This window comes from Pseudophryne corroboree, chromosome 1, assembly GCF_028390025.1.
Source record: "Pseudophryne corroboree isolate aPseCor3 chromosome 1, aPseCor3.hap2, whole genome shotgun sequence".
NCBI classification, from domain to species: domain Eukaryota; kingdom Metazoa; phylum Chordata; class Amphibia; order Anura; family Myobatrachidae; genus Pseudophryne; species Pseudophryne corroboree.
In genome coordinates this window covers 1,101,387,174-1,101,398,329 of record NC_086444.1, presented here as the reverse complement: position 1 = coordinate 1,101,398,329, position 11,156 = coordinate 1,101,387,174, and the positions used below count along the sequence as shown (strand labels likewise).

Below are 11,156 nucleotides of genomic sequence, written 5' to 3'. Positions count from 1 at the left end.
AAATAAACTTGAAAGTTTGGGATTGGATATTAGGATTATTGAATGGATAAGATCTTGGTTGAAGGATAGAAAACAGAGAGTTGTGGTAAATGGAGTGCATTCACAGGAGGGAAATGTTACCAGTGGAGTACCCCAGGGATCTGTACTTGGACCAGTGCTTTTTAATATCTTTATTGGTGACATTGCAAATGGCATTAAAGGGAAAGTATGCCTTTTTGCAGATGATACAAAGGTATGCAACAGGGTAGACACACCAGGTGGGGTAAAACAAATGATTGAGGATCTAGATCAGGCATGTCAAACTCATGGTCATCCAGCTGTTGTGAAACTACAAGTCCCAGCATGCTTTACCATCTGATCAGTGGAAGGTATGCTGGCAAAGCATGCTGGGACTTGTAGTTTCACTGGTAATAACGAGAAGAGAGAAAAAGAAAAAGAGACCCTTGTTGGGAGCACTCACTCTTGGAAACAATGATGGATTAGATAATGCATGATGAGTTAGGTATTTAAAACGTAACCTTTAATTATTTGTAGATAAAATAAGAAGTACACCTAAGATTGTTGTGTAAAAATATAATTAAACGAACGTGAAACATTGGTTGCGAATTACCGCTGTGAATATATAGGTGAAAACATATATATAAGGCAAAAAAATTGCGGCATAAAATATGGCAAAATCAAGAAATGTGCCCACCAGGTATTGATTTATAGATTAGTGCAATAATCAGAGTATTGCCGTCAAGAAAAACCTACAACACCAGGTATTCCTTAGTGGTCGACCACCTAAGTACTGACCAGGCCCAACACCGTATTGCTTCCAAGATCGGGCGAGATTGGGCATGTGCGGTGTGGTATGGTAGTAGATTTTGGTTTGAACAGCTGGTATGCAGCTATTGACTACACCACAAACCTGGTTATTGAAATGGGCAGATGATCTCTCAGAAAAGAGATATATGTTTGACCATCATTGCACCAAAATTGTATTCCAAATGTATGGGTATACGAAGGTTTAAATCATATGGTCAGTCGGTTTTGCCAAACTGAGCCGCCTGCGTGTTGCTTTTTTGTGTGTGCTGTGCAACATAGATCAACCATGGATTTTGCCCTTATTGTACTGATGACATGCCAACAAGATTAATACACATTAGATCATGAAATAATATAATGTAATTAAAGCTGAAACTACTCAAAGATATCTTTATCAGCTGTACAGACAGACTAGCAGATGGGTAAATAGGGAATGTATTTCCAGAGACACAATCCCTCCTGCCCACACTAAGGCTAACTAAATCCTTAGAGCCTGAAATACCGCATGCTGTCTTTGTGACAATCTTGTTGCCAATAAGGAAATCACTAATTATGTATGCACTATATGTCCACAATGAATCAATCAGGATTGTGGCATGCCAATTATCTTTTGTGCTATAATGGCAAATGTGTATACATTAATTCATATGCCCATAATTGAGACCTATGTAAAGAAAATAGTGCTGCTTATACAGAAATAAGTGAGTGGCGACACCTGTATTATAATTGCTGCAACTATAAGAAATGACAGATCGTTGCTATTTATAATGTGTCTGCCACAAATAGACACAAAGAAAAGTGTCAAAGAATATTTTGTAAACTGTATATTGATAGCACCTAGGAAACAAAAAATTGTTTCATGTGCAGTAAATAGTGCCTTGAATAAATGGCTTAGATTAGCCGAAAAAGCGAGAGACCATTGCACTTGCTGTTAAATTACATTTGTGCGTGGCCGGAGAGCGGGAGACGTAAAATGTGCAGGATATAGGTAAAAATTATACTTAAAGCCGCCTGGCGCCTGTGTCCTGCTTGCTGAGTGCCGCTGTCAGTGCCGCGATCAGCTCGGGTTGACGAGCTGTGAAAATCTGCGGCTCGCCTGGTCTCCTCTCCTGCCGGTCTGCTGGTCACGTGAGCGCGCTCACCGTGACCACGTCCACCTCCCCCAACGTACGTTTCACAGCGAGCTTGTTCACGGGTGAACAAGCTCGCTGTGAAACGTACGTTGGGGGAGGTGGACGTGGTCACGGTGAGCGCGCTCACGTGACCAGCAGACCGGCAGGAGAGGAGACCAGGCGAGCCGCAGATTTTCACAGCTCGTCAACCCGAGCTGATCGCGGCACTGACAGCGGCACTCAGCAAGCAGGACACAGGCGCCAGGCGGCTTTAAGTATAATTTTTACCTATATCCTGCACATTTTACGTCTCCCGCTCTCCGGCCACGCACAAATGTAATTTAACAGCAAGTGCAATGGTCTCTCGCTTTTTCGGCTAATCTAAGCCATTTATTCAAGGCACTATTTACTGCACATGAAACAATTTTTTGTTTCCTAGGTGCTATCAATATACAGTTTACAAAATATTCTTTGACACTTTTCTTTGTGTCTATTTGTGGCAGACACATTATAAATAGCAACGATCTGTCATTTCTTATAGTTGCAGCAATTATAATACAGGTGTCGCCACTCACTTATTTCTGTATAAGCAGCACTATTTTCTTTACATAGGTCTCAATTATGGGCATATGAATTAATGTATACACATTTGCCATTATAGCACAAAAGATAATTGGCATGCCACAATCCTGATTGATTCATTGTGGACATATAGTGCATACATAATTAGTGATTTCCTTATTGGCAACAAGATTGTCACAAAGACAGCATGCGGTATTTCAGGCTCTAAGGATTTAGTTAGCCTTAGTGTGGGCAGGAGGGATTGTGTCTCTGGAAATACATTCCCTATTTACCCATCTGCTAGTCTGTCTGTACAGCTGATAAAGATATCTTTGAGTAGTTTCAGCTTTAATTACATTATATTATTTCATGATCTAATGTGTATTAATCTTGTTGGCATGTCATCAGTACAATAAGGGCAAAATCCATGGTTGATCTATGTTGCACAGCACACACAAAAAAGCAACACGCAGGCGGCTCAGTTTGGCAAAACCGACTGACCATATGATTTAAACCTTCGTATACCCATACATTTGGAATACAATTTTGGTGCAATGATGGTCAAACATATATCTCTTTTCTGAGAGATCATCTGCCCATTTCAATAACCAGGTTTGTGGTGTAGTCAATAGCTGCATACCAGCTGTTCAAACCAAAATCTACTACCATACCACACCGCACATGCCCAATCTCGCCCGATCTTGGAAGCAATACGGTGTTGGGCCTGGTCAGTACTTAGGTGGTCGACCACTAAGGAATACCTGGTGTTGTAGGTTTTTCTTGACGGCAATACTCTGATTATTGCACTAATCTATAAATCAATACCTGGTGGGCACATTTCTTGATTTTGCCATATTTTATGCTGCAATTTTTTTGCCTTATATATATGTTTTCACCTATATATTCACAGCGGTAATTCGCAACCAATGTTTCACGTTCGTTTAATTATATTTTTACACAACAATCTTAGGTGTACTTCTTATTTTATCTACAAATAATTAAAGGTTACGTTTTAAATACCTAACTCATCATGCATTATCTAATCCATCATTGTTTCCAAGAGTGAGTGCTCCCAACAAGGGTCTCTTTTTCTTTTTCTCTCTTCTCGTTATTACCAATGTAATAGACCCATGGGAGCACCATCGACAATCACCCTTTTTCTTCTACCCACAACTTTTTCTGTTCAATGGTAGATGGTGATAAATTCCGGAAGTTTTTCCGGCTGGTCGGTTTTCTTGGAAACTTACACTAATTACCTATTTATGTAACATCATTTACTCCTGTGCGGCATCCTTAACCCAATTTTCCATTGCATACTTGTAGTTTCACAACAGCTGGAGGGCCACGAGTTTGACATGCCTGATCTAGATAGACTAGAGGAATGGTCAAGAGTCTGGCAATTACAGTTTAATGCCAAAAAATGCAAAATCATGCACTTGGGTCTCAAAAATCCTAAAGCTAAATACAGTATTAATGGCACTATACTGGAAACTACTGAGGAGGAAAGGGATCTAGGAGTCACTATTTCAGATTACTTAAAGGCAGGTAAGCAATGTAACAAGGCAATGAGGAAGGCTAGTCAGATGCTTGGCTGCATTGGGAGAGGAATCAGCAGCAGAAAGAAAGAAGTAATAATGCCACTGTATAGGTCATTGGTATGGCCTCATCTAGAATACTGTATTCAGTTCTGGAGGCCATATCTTCAAAAGGATATTAATACATTAGAAACTGTACAAAGGAGGGCAACTAAAATGGTGCATGGCCTACATCACAAAACATACCCAGAAAGACTGAGAAATCTCAATATGTATAGTTTGGAGCAGAGAAGGGAAAGGGGGGACATGATAGAAACTTTCAAATATATCAAGGGTTTTAACAAAGTCCAGGAGGGAAACATTCTCCAAATGAAGAGAAGCAATAGGACACGAGGACATGCACTGAAACTGGAGGGAGGGAGGTTCAGGGGAAATTTGCGGAAAAATTATTTCACAGAAAGGGTAGTGGACAAGTGGAATAGCCTCCCATCAGAGGTGGTAGAGGCTAAGACAGTAGAGCAATTTAAACATGCATGGGATAGACATAAGGATATCCTTACAAAGAAATAAGGATCAAATAAGGTTAGAGATAAAAAATAATATTAAAAAAAAAAAAAAGGGGGCAGACTAGATGGGCCAAGTGCACAAGAAAATAAGGGATCCCTTCTGCGCTCATCCAACAACAATAAACAGTAATGCAATAAATGATAGGTTCCCAATGGATAAGTCTATGACTAAATTATAGTCTCTTTTAGTTCTTATACAAAGCGGAAGTGCTGGATGTAGGGAGACTCAATGCATACCGTACTCACAAGGAGTCGTGGTATGTCCCGCATGTAGAGGTGTCTTAAGTCGCTTGGTTCTTCTTTACCTTCTCCGAGGTGGAAAGTTCTTATCCTCGTAGTTGGATGACCTTAAATGCAGAGATCTGACCCATCTGGCTCCGCTACCGGTTCGCCCTCCCTGCCGTCCCCGGCTGCTGCTGCTGCGGGCGGTGGCACTGACTGGACGGGTCGCTGTATCTCCGAACTTGTTTGCAGAGCTCTCATGCCAAGTTTGTTTTCACCGCCCACAGGAGACGACGGGGACGGCAGGGAGGGCGAACCGGTAGCGGAGCCAGATGGGTCAGATCTCTGCATTTAAGGTCATCCAACTACGAGGATAAGAACTTTCCACCTCGGAGAAGGTAAAGAAGAACCAAGCGACTTAAGACACCTCTACATGCGGGACATACCACGACTCCTTGTGAGTACGGTATGCATTGAGTCTCCCTACATCCAGCACTTCCGCTTTGTATAAGAACTAAAAGAGACTATAATTTAGTCATAGACTTATCCATTGGGAACCTATCATTTATTGCATTACTGTTTATTGTTGTTGGATGAGCGCAGAAGGGATCCCTTATTTTCTTGTGCATTGTGTTCCAGGGTGATTGAGTGATCATCTGTTGGTATCCCTACTGCAGCTCTCTGAGGCGCAGCAGTCCTCTACCTCCCCTTTTTTAGATGGGCCAAGTGGTTCTTATCTGCCGACAAATTCTATGTTTCTATGTTTCATACGCAATGCCATTTCAGACAAGGCCAAAATGAAACAATTGACATCAGTCGCCAGACATTTCTACACACATCATGAGAGTAGATGGGAAGAACTCAAAGTGTTTGGCTTGGAGAGAATCAGACTTGGCATACGAGGGGGCAATTTAACAGAAAATTTACAAAGAAAGGAGAGCGAGTGGATTTTCAAGATCGGATCCATATACCCAGCAGGGATGAATGAAAACATAAACTATGGAGTATTTTTGAACGAACTACTACAAATTCCCTAGGCATCCAGTACTCACTCGCCCCCCTTTTTCAATAATACATATATAATTTTTTAATAATACCTACAATTTTTCATCACAAACATATACACCTCAATCAGCACAACAAACACAGTTAAACACTACAGTTAGGACACATTACTATAAACACATTTATCCATTTTTTCATATTTGTCATATTCCCATCAATATTCATTATTTTTACAATTTTAATCACTTTATTGGTTAATGGGCTCATATTGAAAATTTCACAAACTTCCCCATTTTTGAATTAACACATTGCCCTCGTAATTGTTCCAGCACCTATAACATATACACAATCCAACTCACCCCTTATACATTATTAATTCACACTATGGGGTATATGCAATTAGCGGCGAATCGCGGCAAATTATCGCCGTTTTTTAATTCGACACAATTCGACAGGTGAATTCCGGCAGGTGGCTTCCGGAATTCACCATATTCAATGAAAAACGGATTCGACAGTCCCGCGGGCGAAAAACGGCCGATTTGCCGGATTTTGCCGCAATTTAAAAAAACGGGGAAAAATGGGAAAAACCAGGAAAAAAATGGCGTGGGGTCCCCCCTCCAAAGCATAACCAGCCTCGGGCTCTTCGAGCTGGTCCTGGTTCTAAAAATGCGGGGGGAAAATTGACAGGGGATCCCCCGTATTTTTAAAACCAGCACCGGGCTCTGCGCCTGGTGCTGGTGCAAAAAACACGGGGGACAAAAAGAGTAGGGGTCCCCCGTATTTTACACACCAGCATCGGGCTCCACTAGCTGGACAGATAATGCCACAGCCGGGGGTCACTTTTATACAGTGCCTTGCGGCCGTGGCATTAAATATCCAACTAGTCACCCCTGGCCGGGGTACCCTGGGGGAGTGGGGACCCCTTCAATCAAGGGGTCCCCCCAGCCACCCAAGGGCCAGGGGTGAAGCCCGAGGCTGTCCCCCCCATCCAAGGGCTGCAGATGGGAGGCTGATAGCCTTGAGTAAAATGACAGAATATTGTTTTTTCCTGTAGTACTACAAGTCCCAGCAAGCCTCCCCCGCAAGCTGGTACTTGGAGAACCACAAGTAACAGCATGCGGGAGAAAAACGGGCCCGCTGGTACCTGTAGTACTAATGGAAAAAAAATACCCAAATAAAAACAGGAGACACACACCATGACAAGTACAACTTTATTACACACTGCCGACACACATACATACTTACCTATGTTGACACGCCGACTGCCACAGTCTCCGACGATCTGAGGTACCTGTGAAAAAAATTAGACTCACCTCAATCCAGTGTCCGGGAGATAATCCACGTACTTGTTAAAGAAAAAAACACGAACACCCGTACCATGCCGGACTGAAAGAGGTCCCATGTTAACACATCAGACCCCTTTCCCCGAATGCCGGGACACCACGTGACTCCTGTCACTGAGGTCCCTTCAGCCAATCAGGAAGCGCTACTTCCGTGGCGCTCACCTGATTGGCTGTGCGCGTGTGACCTCAGACAGCGCATCGCAAAGCCTCTCCATTACTTTCAATGGTGGCAACTTTGCGGGTAGCGGTGGGGTTAACCCACGGTCAGCCGCTGACCGCGGGTGACCTCACCGCTGACGCAAAGTTCCCACCATTGAATATAATGGAGAGGCTTTGCGATGCGCAGTCTGAGGTCAGACGCACACAGAGCCAATCAGCAGAGTGCAAGGACGTTGCACTCGCTGATTGGCTGAAGAGACTTCTGTGACAGCTGTCACGGGGGTGTCTGCATTCGTGGAAAGGGGTCTCATGTGTCAACATGGGACCCCTTTCAGTCCGGCATGGTACGGGTGTTCGTTTATTTGTTTTGCCAAGTACGAGGATTTATCTCTGGACCCTGGATTGAGGTGAGTATAATTATCTTTTATTTACAGGTACCCGTGGATTCTACTTGGAGAAGAGGACCGACTGCTTCGTGTCAACATAGGTAAGTATGTGTGTGTCGGCAGTGTGTAATAAAGTTGTACTTGTCACGGTGTGTGTCTCCTGTTTTTATTTGGGTATTTTTTTCCCAGTAGTACTACAGGTACCAGCGGGCCCGTTTTTCTCCCGCATGCTGGTACTTGTGGTTCTCCAAGTACCAGCTTGCGGGGGAGGCTTGCTGGGACTTGTAGTACTACTGGAAAAAACAATATTCTTTCAATTTTGACAAGGCTATCAGCCCCCCATCCGCAGCCCTTGGATGGGGGGGACAGCCTCGGGCTTCACCCCTGGCCCTTGGGTGGCTGGGGGGGGGACCCCTTGATTGAAGGGGTCCCCACTCCCCCAGGGTACCCCGGCCAGGGGTGACTAGTTGGATATTTAATGCCACGGCCGCAAGGCACTGTATAAAAGTGACCCCCGGCTGTGGCATTATCTGTCCAGCTAGTGGAGCCCGATGCTGGTGTATAAAATATGGGGGACCCCTACTCTTTTTGTCCCCCGTATTTTTTGCACCAGGCGCAGAGCCCGGTGCTGGTTTTAAAAATACGGGGGATCCCCTGTCAATTTCCCCCCCCGCATTTTTAGAACCAGGACCAGCTCGAAGAGCCCGAGGCTGGTTATGCTTTGGAGGGGGGACCCCACGCCATTTTTTTCCGGGATTTTACCATTCCATCTAAAAAAAATAAAAATAAAAAAAATATTATTTTAAAAAATATATAAATAATACTTGTGCCTCCAAAAAAGACAAACCAAGTACCTAATCCCTTCTAATATAAATAGATATGCTATTATCAATAAAAAAAACACACAAAAAAAAAACATGTTTTATTTTTTTTTATTAATTTCACCCACCAAAGTGTGGCGGTTTGAAAATGTTGAATTTACTGTCTAAAAGCACTGTTGTCGAATTTCCAAACTTCAATTGAATACACTTTGGTCGAATTGCAGCACTTGTATCATTGCAGAAAAGTCGAATTGGACAAAAATCGAATTTCAAAAAGTCGAATTTTGAAAGTCCGTTTTTTGGACGATTTTTTTTTTTGGGCGAAAAATTCCCAAAATTCGACAATTTTGGGAATTCGACCGCAATTGCATATACCCTTATAGCTCCAAAGGTAATAATAGCACCCTACTTACACAACCAGAGTCTCTCTCCTCTATTTAAATTTCTATTTTCCCTCACATCTGTTTATATTCCTCCTTTCTCCTTTTCTCATTAGAATGTACTAAAACCTCACCACTCATACACACCATATAACTCACATTTCTCTGACGTCCTAGTGGATGCTGGGAACTCCGTAAGGACCATGGGGAATTGCGGCTCCGCAGGAGACTGGGCACAACTAAAGAAAGCTTTAGGACTACCTGGTGTGCACTGGCTCCTCCCACTATGACCCTCCTCCAGACCTCAGTTAGAATCTTGTGCCCGGCTGAGCTGGATGCACACTAGGGGCTCTCCTGAGCTCCTAGAAAGAAAGTATATTTTAGGTTTTTTATTTTACAGTGAGATCTGCTGGCAACAGACTCACTGCAGCGAGGGACTAAGGGGAGAAGAAGCGAACCTACCTGACTGGAGATAGTTTGGGCTTCTTAGGCTACTGGACACCATTAGCTCCAGAGGGATCGAACACAGGACCCGACCTCGATCGTTCGGTCCCGGAGCCGCGCCGCCATCCCCCTTACAGAGCCAGAAGCAAGAAGTGGTCCGGAAAATCGGCGGCAGAAGACCTCGGTCTTCAACAAGGTAGCGCACAGCACTGCAGCTGTGCGCCATTGCTCCTCATGCACACCTCACACTCCGGTGTGCAGGGCGCTGGGGGGGGGGGGGGGGGGGGCACCCTGAGCAGCAATATAAACACCTTGGCTGGCAAATCATCACAATATATAGTCCCAGGGCTATATATGTGATAAATTACCCCTGCCAGAATTCCTAAAAAAAGCGGGAGAAAAGTCAGCCGGAAAAGGGGTTAAAAGGAGAGGGGGGGGGGGGGGGGGCACCAAATTTAGGCGCAATATTGTGTATACAAGCAGCTATTGGGGGGAAAATCACTCAGTTATAGTGTTAATCCCTGCATTATATAGCGCTCTGGCGTGTGCTGGCATACTCTCTCTCTGTCTCCCCAAAGGACTTTGTGGGATCCTGTCCTCAGTCAGAGCATTCCGTGTGTGTGTGCGGTGTGTCGGTACGGCTGTGTCGACATGTTTGAGGATACGTGGAGGCGGAGCAGATGCCGATAAATGTGATGTCGCCCCCTGTGGGGCCGACACCAGAGTGGATGGATAAGTGGAAGGTATTAACCGACAGTGTCAACTCCTTACATAAAAGGCTGGATGACGTAACAGCTATGGGACAGCCGGCTTCTCAGCCCGCGCCTGCCCAGGGATCTCAAAGGCCATCAGGGGCTCAAAAACGCCCGCTACCTCAGATGGCAGATACAGATATCGACACGGAGTCTGACTCCAGTGTCGACGAGGTTGAGACATATACACAATCCACTAGGAACATCCGTTGCACTCGGCAATGAAAAATGTGTTACACATTTCTGACATTAACCCAAATACCACAAAAAAGGGGTTTTATGTTTGGGGAGAAAAAGCAGCCAGTGTTTTGTTCCCCCATCAGATGAGTGAATGAAGCGTGGGTTCCCCCGATAAGAAACTGGTAATTTCTAAAAAGTTACTGATGGCGTACCCTTTCCCGCCAGAGGATAGGTCACGTTGGGAGATATCCCCTAGGGTGGATAAGGCGCTCACACGTTTGTCAAAAAAGGTGGCACTGCCGTCTTAGGATACGGCCACTTTGAAGGAGCCTGCTGTTAAAAAGCAGAAGGCTATCCTGAAGTCTGTATATACACACTCAGGTACTATACTGAGACCTGCAATTGCCTCAGCATGGATAGTGCTGCTGCAGCGTGGTCTGATACCCTGTCAGATAATATTGATACCCTATACAATGATACTATTTTGCTAACCATAGAGCATATTAAAGACGTCGTCTTATATATGAGGGATGCACAGAGGGATATTTGCCGGCTGGCATCCAAAAGTTAATGCAATGTCCATTCTGCCAGGAGGGTATTAGGGACCCGGCAGTGGACAGGTGATGCTGACTTTAAAAGGCACATGGAGATTCTGCCTTATGAGGGTGAGGAATTGTTTGGGGATGGTCTCTGGGACCTCGTATCCACAGCAACAGCTGGGAAGAATTTTTTTTACCTCAGGTTCCTCACAGCCTAAGAAAGCACCGTATTATCAGGTACAGTACTTTCGGCTTCAGAAAAGCGAGCGGATCAAAGGCGCTTCCTTTCTGCACAGAGACAAGGGAAGAGGGAAAAAGCTGCACCAGACAGCCAGTTCCCAGGA

The 11,156-nt window shown here is 44.4% G+C and overlaps 2 pseudogenes; one reads left to right on the top strand and one right to left on the bottom strand.

Moving 5' to 3' along the window:
- Positions 1-746: 746 nt before the first annotated feature.
- Positions 747-865, bottom strand: LOC134945015 (5S ribosomal RNA; annotated as a pseudogene).
- A 2,272-nt stretch (positions 866-3,137) lies between these two features.
- LOC134945014 (5S ribosomal RNA) lies at positions 3,138-3,256 on the top strand (annotated as a pseudogene).
- Positions 3,257-11,156: the final 7,900 nt, after the last annotated feature.